General features: G+C 43.9%; 1 non-coding gene across 1 annotated transcript; it reads left to right on the forward strand.

The window, feature by feature from the left end:
• Nucleotides 1–8,127: 8,127 nt before the first annotated feature.
• On the forward strand, nucleotides 8,128–8,233 carry LOC138417972 (U6 spliceosomal RNA). Its single transcript, XR_011248383.1, has one exon. It is a non-coding gene; the product is annotated as a U6 spliceosomal RNA (small nuclear RNA).
• Nucleotides 8,234–9,903: the final 1,670 nt, after the last annotated feature.

Genomic DNA, 9,903 nt, shown 5'->3' on the forward strand with positions numbered 1-9,903 from the left:
CTGGAACATTCTCTCAACTCTCCTCCTGGCCAGTTCCTTTTAACCATTCAGGTCTCTGCTCAAATGTTGCCTTTTGGAGTGGCCTTCTCTGACCAAGTTAGCTAAATAGATGAACATTACAGACTAGATGGTCTCTGTTGCAACTACTTAAGTCTGCTGTTACAGAATGAAGGCAGCCATAAACAGTATGAAGGTGAATGGGCATGGCTGAGTTCCAATAAAACTTTATTGACAAAAGTCGGCAGCAGGTCAGATTGGGCCAGTGACCATAGTTTGCTGACCCTTGCTCTAACTTATCATCTTGTTTGATTTTTGTCATTGTGCTTACCACGATCTGAAATTATTCCTTTGTATAACGATTTGTCTTCCTCTATTCTTTCCGCCCAAACTGTCAACTCTAGTCAGCTGTCAGTTTTGTTCAACACTGCTGTGGAAGCCCGTCTCCAAAATGGCCCCCAACGAGCCCCACTTCCTGGTATGCACACCGTTGTGTTGTTCTCTCCCAGACTGAATAGGACTGTCCTGTGTAAGGATATTGCGAAAATTAAAAGTGTGACTTTGAAGGCGAGGTTATAAGAGACGTGGTGGTCTTCATTTTGCCATCTTGGATGACAGGCTCTGAGGAAGCCAGCAGCCATGTTGTAAGGAAGCTCAAGCAGCCTTGTGGTGGGGTCCACATGGAGAGGAGCTGAGGCCTCCTGTCAGCTGCCAGCCATGTGAGTGCACCATCTCAGAAGTGGATCTTCCAGCCACGGTCAAGCCCTGGCTGCCAATTTGATTGCAACCTCATGAAAGACTCAGACCATCGAGGTAAGCCACTCCTGAAGCCCTATCATGCAAAAATTTTGATGTCAAAAATGTTTGCTGTTTCAAACTAGGATAATTTATTATACAGCCATAGATTAAAACAAAAAAAACAAAAAAACAAAAAAACAGTTGCCCAGCACAACGATTGGCTTAGTAAGCACTGATTAATTAAAAAAGTGAAAGTGAAAGTGAAGTTGCTCAGTCATGTCCAACTCTTAGCAACCCCATGAACTGCAGCTTACCAGGCTCCTCCGTCCATGGGATTTTCCAGGCAAGAGTACTGGAGTGGAATGCCATTGCCTTCTCTGTTACAGCCATAGCTCTAGGCTATTTTCAGAAGATATCCCCAGAACCAAAGAAATTCAGATATTTCATATGATAATGTAATGCTTATTTCTTTTCAGATTACTGTTTACCCCCAAATTGTGAAATGTGTATTTTTAAAAACAATAATCTTCCTCTATAATCACAATGTAAAACAAGCAGAATACCCATTGTCATTACAGAAACTATGATTGTGTACTTTAAATATTTGGATACCTTTTTAATGACTATCTTAAACCAACTTTTAATTTATATATACCAAGAGTATACACTTATTAGTTGAAAAATACATTGGTTCTACCTACCTACTACTTTTAAAACACAGCATGATAATTTGTGTCTTTTTCTGCCATATTCCAAGTCACATTATTTTACCGATGGAGTTACAGAATTAACAGTATTTTAAATTACGTTTATAACTGCAGAGACCTTAAGTGCTAAACCTAGTGGAGTTTGTCACCAGAGAATTGGCATTTTCTACAAATGTTAACAAACAATTACCAATGGCCTTTTTACATATTTTTTTCTTTAATAAGAAATAATATGCATGTAGAAAAGACCTACTTAAAGGCTTCATTTATATTCTTTTAAATCAAATTTTTATTTAATAACTTATATATGTTGTTGGAATGGTATACATTTTTGCAGTCCTTTATATTTTGTGGTAGTTTGAATTGAATCCCTTCTAAATAGCAAACTGTCTTTTGTTTTCTTCCTTTTTTTTAATTAGCAGATACCTGAAATACTATTTTTGCAGGGTTTGCACAGGCCCTTAACTGTCTACTACACTTTGATGAATAAAACACTAGGTGCTTAAGAAATATTGTAGAAGAATACATTTAAATAATTATGTAAAAGGTATAAATGTAATATTATATAAACATGTAAGAATATAAACTCAATAATATAGAAGGGCACAATTAAGACTTTCCAAATTCCACTAATAGAAGGCAATGGCAGCCCATTTCCGTACTCTTGCCTGGAAAACCTCATTTGCGGAGGAGCCTGGTAGGCTGCAGTCCGTGGGGTCGCTAATAGTCGGACAGGACTGAGCGACTTCACTTTCATGCATTGGAGAAGGAAATGGCAACCCACTCCAGTGTTCTTGCCTGTAGAGTCCCAGGGATGGGGAAGCCTGTTGGGCTGCCGTCTATGGGGTCACACAGAGTCAGACGCGACTGAAGTGACTTAGCAGTTAGCAAATTCACTAGCAGTCCTTGGACAAGGTGCCTATGCAAGAATTCTTCCAATATTGAGATGCTAAGCTTCTTGAATTCTGTTTGTGTGTTGCTAATATTCTGTGATTATATGACTTTAGGTTTATGTCTCACCAAGTCCACGATTCTAAGACTTTGTGATTCTCTGATTCTGACATAGTATGAATCATCTATCAATACATCTCATCCTCTCATCCTCAGTCACCTCCTGAGATGGTTAGGTGGCATTCCTGACTCAGTGAACATGAGTTTGAGAAGGCTCCAGAAGATAGTGAAGGACAGGGAAGCCTGGCATGCTTCAGTCCCTGGGGTCACAAAGAGCTGGATATGACTAAGAACAGAACAACATCAACACGTATTTTTGTTCAGAGGCTCTTCTTTTCCAGGCACAATGTCAGGAGCTAGGGGCATGGCAGAGAAAAGATGATCCCTGTTCCTGCCCTCCCTCTTGAGCTCATGGGGACACAGGCAAGCACATAGGCATATATGACCCACAGTGAATTGTCACACAGGTAGGCGAGAACTGTGGGTGGGGGTGGACGTTCCAACTGTGGGTTGGAAGGAGGCACCAACCCAGCCTCCTTGGGAGGGCTGTGAGCAGAAATAGCTTCTCAGAGGAGCTAGGAAAGGAGAGAGAGTATTCAACCAGAAAAAGGGAGTGCTAGAGCACACTGTGTTCCAAGTGAGTGGAAGAGCAAGTGCAAAGGTCCAGGGGTTAGGGAGAGAGACAGTATGTGGCATATCTGGTAAATTAAACCGAGGTTTGTCCGAGTTGGTGCAGAGCTGGGGGTGGGGGTGTTGGAGAGAGGCAGAGTGGCAAGAGACTTATGGCCAGATGACAGACGATTTAGTAAACCATGTCAAGGAATTTGAACTTTATCCTGAGGGCAAAAGGGAGCCAATGAAGGGTTTTAAGAGAAAGAGTGACACAGTCTGCTTAGAGTTTAGAAAAATGCCTCTGGCTGCTGCTTGTAGTTTTGAAAAGAAGAGAGACCAGGGAGGAGGCTGGAACAAGATGCCAGGTGAGAGAAGAAGAGGCCTGAATGCATGGGAAATGGGCCCTAGAGAGAAGCTTAATCTGTGGTGTGGTGATCAGATGCGGGTATGGACTGTACTGGTAACCTATGAACCCAGCCCTCCTGGACTTCTAAGGTTCTCTGACTCTGTGCTCAAAACTCCATACCTCTCCAATACAAAATGCCTGTTGGTATCACTATATATATTTACAATCCCTGATCTCACAGTGCCCTGCATCTCTTCTTTCCGAGCCTCAGTTTTCCTTGTTTGCAAAGTGGGGGGTCATCAAGACCTTCCTTGCAAAGTGGCCAGGAACTGAGGGCTGGTGTGTGGTCAGCATCTAAAACAAGGCAGGTGGTCCATCTGTGGCAGGCAACTTTGCCCCATGTGCTGCAAATACAGGTATTGTCAAAAAAGAACTGAGTTTTATGGTGACAAGACAGATCAGAAAGAAAAAACACAAGTAGGGAATAGCCCTATTCTCGTCTGCTCCTGGTGACCTGGATTGCTCTGGTTTCTGGGCTTCTGGCTGGGCAAATGGTGCCCAGACTTGTTTTCTTGCTTCCAGGTACCATCAGGTATACCAGTTGGCCATCAGGTTCCCTATAACTGTAGCCTGATGGCCTTCCCAGTTCCTCCTTTTGATCTTAAACTCCCCTGAGAGCTTCACACACCAGCTAGGGGTAGCCCAGCAGGGTCTAGTCTTTCCTGAGCAGCTCAGAGCCAGGCTAAGTGCCACCCAGATGGTTGGAGCCAACCAGCTTCCAAGTCAGCCCATGCTCAAGGCTATAGTACTGTAGGCACTCTCTTCTTAGACAAAGATTCTGTTGGCTCATTCAGGAACATGTCTTTGGAGACAGAAACCTCATTCATCTCCCCAAAATGACAGTACGTGGGCCTGAGAGAGACCCAAGGCTCTTTCGTTACAATTTGCTTCTTGCCAGTGGTTCAGCTTTGAAAAAGTGAAAGTGTTAGTTGCTCAGTCTTGTCCGACTGTTTGCGATCCCATGGACCCATGGATCCCAGGCTCCTCTGTCCATGGGATTCTCCAGGCAAGAACACTGAACACGCTTGCCATTCCCTTCTCCAGGGGGGATCTTCCCAACCTAGGGATTGAACCTGGATCTCCTCCATTGCAGGCAGATTCTTTACTGCCTGAGCTACCAGGTTCAGCTGTAATTCCATTTAATTCACAAACCATCAGTTGAACTACACAACTGTGGGCAAACCCCACAGAGCTGACAGGACCCTTGGAGACCCTCCTTTCCTGGAAGAGGATATTAGAAGCTGAGAGTGAGGTGCCTAAAACTACATGGTGTTTTGTGAAGAGTTGGGCTTGGAGTTCAAGGCCAGAGCTCTCTACCTGCTGTTTCTCTGCACACAGCAGGGGCTCCACAAACATCAGTGAAATTAAGTCAAATTAGGAGTTTGTGACACACATCATATACATTACTAACTGGTATTTGCACTGACTATTTCTAGAAGTGAGAGGAGCCTGGAGAGAAAGGTGGCCTCTGGGAGGTGAGTTGGGCAGCTGGGGTCAAGGGTGGGAGGAAGCTCTCCTTTTAATTTTGTGCCTTTGTACCTTTCAAGTGTTTTAGAACAGAGTCAATCAATCAAACAAACAATCATGATTAAATAAACAATGAAGTGGGAGCCAGGCTCTTTTGTAACTCCGTGCCTTTGTACATGCTGTTCCCTCTGGGTGAAATACCCTTTCCTGGTTTGCTCTACCTGGAAAACTCCTACGCAATTTACAAGACTGGACTCAAATGTCCAGTGTCTGAGGCCTGGTGCTGCTCCCTGAGATGGTTCCTGTCTGTCCGTCCAGCACCTCCACACACCCTCATCAGCTGTTTTGTGTACCAGGAGGCACCCATGCCTCCTGACTTCTCACTGGATTCTGCCAAAGAGAGCCATCAAGGGGAGATTAACAGGCAGGATGAGCAAGAACCATGGATCTCTATGCCATGTAGCCCCTCATTTGACAGGGCCTGCATTTCTCCACGGCTTCACTTCCACAGTTCCAGCTACTTCCAGGAGCAGCAACACTGTTCCCTCTCTCATTCCTGTAGGTCTGGGGGTGAGATCAGTTCCCCACATTCTAGACCTTGGGTGCCTTACTGCTCCTTGAGGTTTCCCTTAGCCTGCCACACCTCTGTAAACACGCCATTCATTAAATTTGCCTCAGTTGAGCCAGTGGTTCTCGACCTGGAGATCTTGCTTCTCAGGAGACATCTGGCAACATCTGAAGACATTTTCAGTTGCCATGCCTGGTTTTGAGGGTGCTGCTGGCATCAAGTGGGTGAAGGCCAGGGATGCTGCTAAACATCCCACGATGAACAAGGCAGCTCCTCTCCCCAACAGAGAATTATTCAGCCCCAAATGCTAATGGTGGGACTTCCCTGGTGGTTCAGTGGTGAAGAGTCCGCCTGCCAACGGGTTCCGTCACTGGTCTGGGAAGATGGGTTCCGTCACTGGTCTGGGAAGACTTCACATGCTATGCAGCAATTAAGCACGTGTGCCATAACTGCTGAAGCCCATGTGCTCTAGAGAACACGTGCTCCATAACAAGAGAAGCCACCACGAGAGGCCTGAGCACTGCAAAGAAGAGCAGCCCCCGCTCGCCCCTAGAGAAAGCTCACGCACAGCAGTGAAGACCCAGTGCAGTCGCAAATAGATAAGTATAAATAAATAAAATGGCTATGTTAATGGTTTTTTTTTTTAAGTAAGAGCCCCAGTCTGTTATGTTACAGTGAGGGGGCATTGTCAGGCAGACCAAGGGTGACCAGTTGATCCTTTTTAGCCCAGGACTTTTCCACTTTTGAATTCCATGGACTATATAGTCCATGGGGTCACAAAGAGTCAGACATGACTGAGCGACTTTCACCTTTCAGTTTTAGCAGTGCAAGTCCTGATTGCTGAAAGCCCTTTCAGGTCTTGGGCAAACTAAGATGATTTGTCACTTTAGCAGGCCAGATGATTGGTTGGCCCACAGAATTTAAAAATAATAAAAGGCTAAGATATGTTGAATATTTATTATGCGTCAGATGCTTGTCTAACATTGTTATAAGTATTAGTTCATTTAATCTTCATAAGAACCCAGTGAGGTAAATATTAGTATCCCCCTTTGTACTGTGGCACAGAGAGGTACCACAATTACTGAGGTCACACAGCTCCTGAGTAATAGAGCCAGGATTTGATTCCAAATCATCAGAATCATATTTATGATTATGGCCTTTGCTATACATTTGAATACAGTTGATCCTGAACAAAGTCAGGGTTACAGGCACCCATCCTTGGTGCAGTCAAAAATCTGTGTATAACTTAGATCAGCCCACCTTCCAAGTGGTTCCTTCATAGCAGTGGTTTCTCCAGTATCCACAGTTCTGCACCCATGGATTCAACCAACCATGGATTGTGGTTGGTTGAATCCATGGGTTGAATACAATAATAGTATTGTAATATTTACTATTGAAAAATATCTGCATAAAGGTGGATCCACGCAGTTCAAATCCGTGTTGCTCAAGGGTCAGCTGTATATTTTAAAAGATCTTTTGAGTAATAATAATAATGATAATGAGTGTACCAGGTGGCACTCGTGGTAAAGAATCTGCCTGCCCATGCAGGAGACGTTAGAGATGCGGAGTCAATCCCTGGGTCAGGAAGATCCCCTGGAGGAGGGCCTGGCAACCCACTCCAATATCCTTGGCTGGATAATCCCAGCGACAGAGGCAGCCTGGCCGGCTAATGGTCCATAGGGTCTCAAAGAGTCAGACACGACTGAAGAAACAGCACGCACGCACGAAATAATGATAATAGCAATAATCATGAAATATATTTTAAAACTTTTAAAAATAGTAATAATTATAATATATGTGTGTGTGTGTGTGTGTGTGTGTGTGTATGTGTATATATATATATACACATACACATATTTGGCTGCACCACCAAGAGACCTATGGGATCTTAGTTCCCTGACCAGGGATTGAACCTGTGCCCCCCTACAGCAGAAGCATAGTCTTAGCAGCTGAGTGCCAGGGAAATCCTAAATTTTTTAAGCATTCAAGTATACCTCCAAATTCTAACCCAGTAGAGACAATTTATATTCTAACTTAAATGATCAGATTTGCCTGTTGTGTAGACCACAGAATAAAGCATGCTGGGGGCCACTTCTGCTAAATTAAAGCTGGAGTGGAAGACTCAGATGTTTACAGGACCAAACAACGAGGTCCTACTGAATAGCACAGGGAACTATATTCAATATCCTGTGGTAAACCATGGTGGAAAAGAATATGAAAAAGAATGCATATACATATGTGTATAACTGAATCACTTTGCTGTATAGTAGAAATCAGCATAACATTGTAAGTCAACTATACTTTAATAAAATAATTTTTTAAAAATAGAGGTCCTATGTAACTAACAATAAATAAAATGCTTACAGAGCCAGGTGGGCAATATTGGTGGGTAAGGTGGGCCTGTGCAATAGGGGGTGGTGGGGACTGTGGCAAAATGGGAACGGAAAGCATTGTTGAGAAGGTGCAGCCGGGATTCAGCTCCAGGCACTTGAGATCGGGGGCCCAGCAACTGCAGATGTTCTACGAGAGGCCAGACATTGATTTTTAACAGCAACCAAGACAGTGAAAACAAAACAGAAACACTAGATGCATAAGCCAAAACTTATCTGTGGGTCAGACCCAGTCCCTGCCCACTACCCCTAGTGACCTGTTTTCTTTTGTTTTGTTTTAATCACTATTTGGTGCTTGCTTCAGCAGCACATACACCAAACTGGAAAAAGGCAGAGAAGATTAGCACGACCCCTGTGCAAGGATGACTTGCAAATTCATGAAACTTTCATATTTTGGGAAGGGGATATATGTAACATATAGCTGACTCACTTTGTTGTACAGAAGAAACAAACACAACATTGTAAAGCAATTAAACGCCAGTAAAAAAAAAGAAAAATAATAATACAGCAAAAACATTTAAACATTTTAAAAATCGCTTTTTAAAATTGTGGTATATTCGCACAATGGAGCACTATACAGCAATGAGAATGAACAGATACACTCCAGCTGTAAAAAATGCAGATGACTCTCTCAAACACAAGCCAGATACAAACGAATACGCCCCATTTTATTCCACGTCTATGAAAGTTTAACAGACCAAAATAACCTAGGGTATTAAGAGTCAAGATCATGGTACTCTGTAGAGAGGTGAGCTGTGAATGACTGGAAGAGACACAAGGAGGGCTTGAGGGGCTGGCCAAGGTCCCTGTCTTCATCTGGGTGCCAGGGACATGGTGGTGTTCTCTTCATGAGGATTACTGAGCTGTACGCTTAGGCTTGGTGCTTTTTTTTTTTTTTTAATGTATGCTGTATACTTTAATTATATAAAAATTTTGAAACATACATGTACACAAACTTTTGCCATTTGAAAATATTTCTATGGATGAAGTAGGATTGTGCTTGAACACAAAGGAAACCAAATGCTGGAATAATTGACTTCAGAGGCTGGGTTTCCCTGCAGAAAGCCTCTGAGAGCTCTTTGTTGGGTATATAAAAAGAACACATTGTCAGGAATGCACTGATTTGAAATTATGGCATTCAATAAAACAGCTCCATTTTTCTCAAGGATCATTTGTATATCAATAACTGCTGAGAATCCTGTTGGTTTCCTTCATTTCTTTTACTCAGATTCTTGGATGTTTGAAATTATAAAATAACTTTCTATCTCATTTATATATCAGGCTTCCATGGGAAAGGGGTTTCGTGGCTAAGAAAATACGAGAACCTGAAGGTTGAGCTTCTAAAATCCTGCCTATCAGAAGCAGGATGTGTGTCTGGAGGTGATTCAAGGACAAGGATGATGGGAGGGGAGTGTCCATGTAAGAAGGGAGGCAGTGGGGAGGGGCGGCTGCAGCCATTTCTCAGAGGGCGTGTCTCCATTTACAAAGGGCCTTTCTTTCCGTTAATCATCTCTTCAGCAAACACGTCCCAAGTGCCCACTCCGTGCCAGGTTACAAGTGTGCAAGTTAATCTTAGAATCACAAAGACGGGACTCCTAACACTGCCAAGACACCGTCAGAGCCTATGACTGGGACCCTTGCTGGGTTCCACCGACCTCCCAAACAACCCAGATGGACCCCTCCTCACTGCCTCCACCCTCCAAACTGGCCCTGACCTTTACCATCCCCAACTCCATGGGCGCCACCTCACTCATCTCCCTGCCCCTCTCAGGCCCCTAAATCAGCTCTTCTCAGAGTGTTTCTACGAAACACAAATCAGAAGATGCTCACTCCTGGAGTTCCCTGGTGGTCTAGCCGTTAAGGAATCACCTGCCAATCCAGGGACATGGGTTCAATCCTTGGTGTGGGAAGATTCCACCTGTCGTGGGGTACCTAAACCTGTGTGCCACAACTACTCCAGCTCTTGCACCCTAGAGCCCACACTCTGCCACAAGAGAAGTGAAGTGAAGTGAAGTCACTCAGTCATGTCCGACTCTTTGCCACCCCATGGACTGTAGCCCACCAGGC

This window comes from Ovis canadensis, chromosome 13 (genome assembly GCF_042477335.2).
Source record: "Ovis canadensis isolate MfBH-ARS-UI-01 breed Bighorn chromosome 13, ARS-UI_OviCan_v2, whole genome shotgun sequence".
Taxonomy (NCBI): Eukaryota; Metazoa; Chordata; class Mammalia; order Artiodactyla; family Bovidae; genus Ovis; species Ovis canadensis.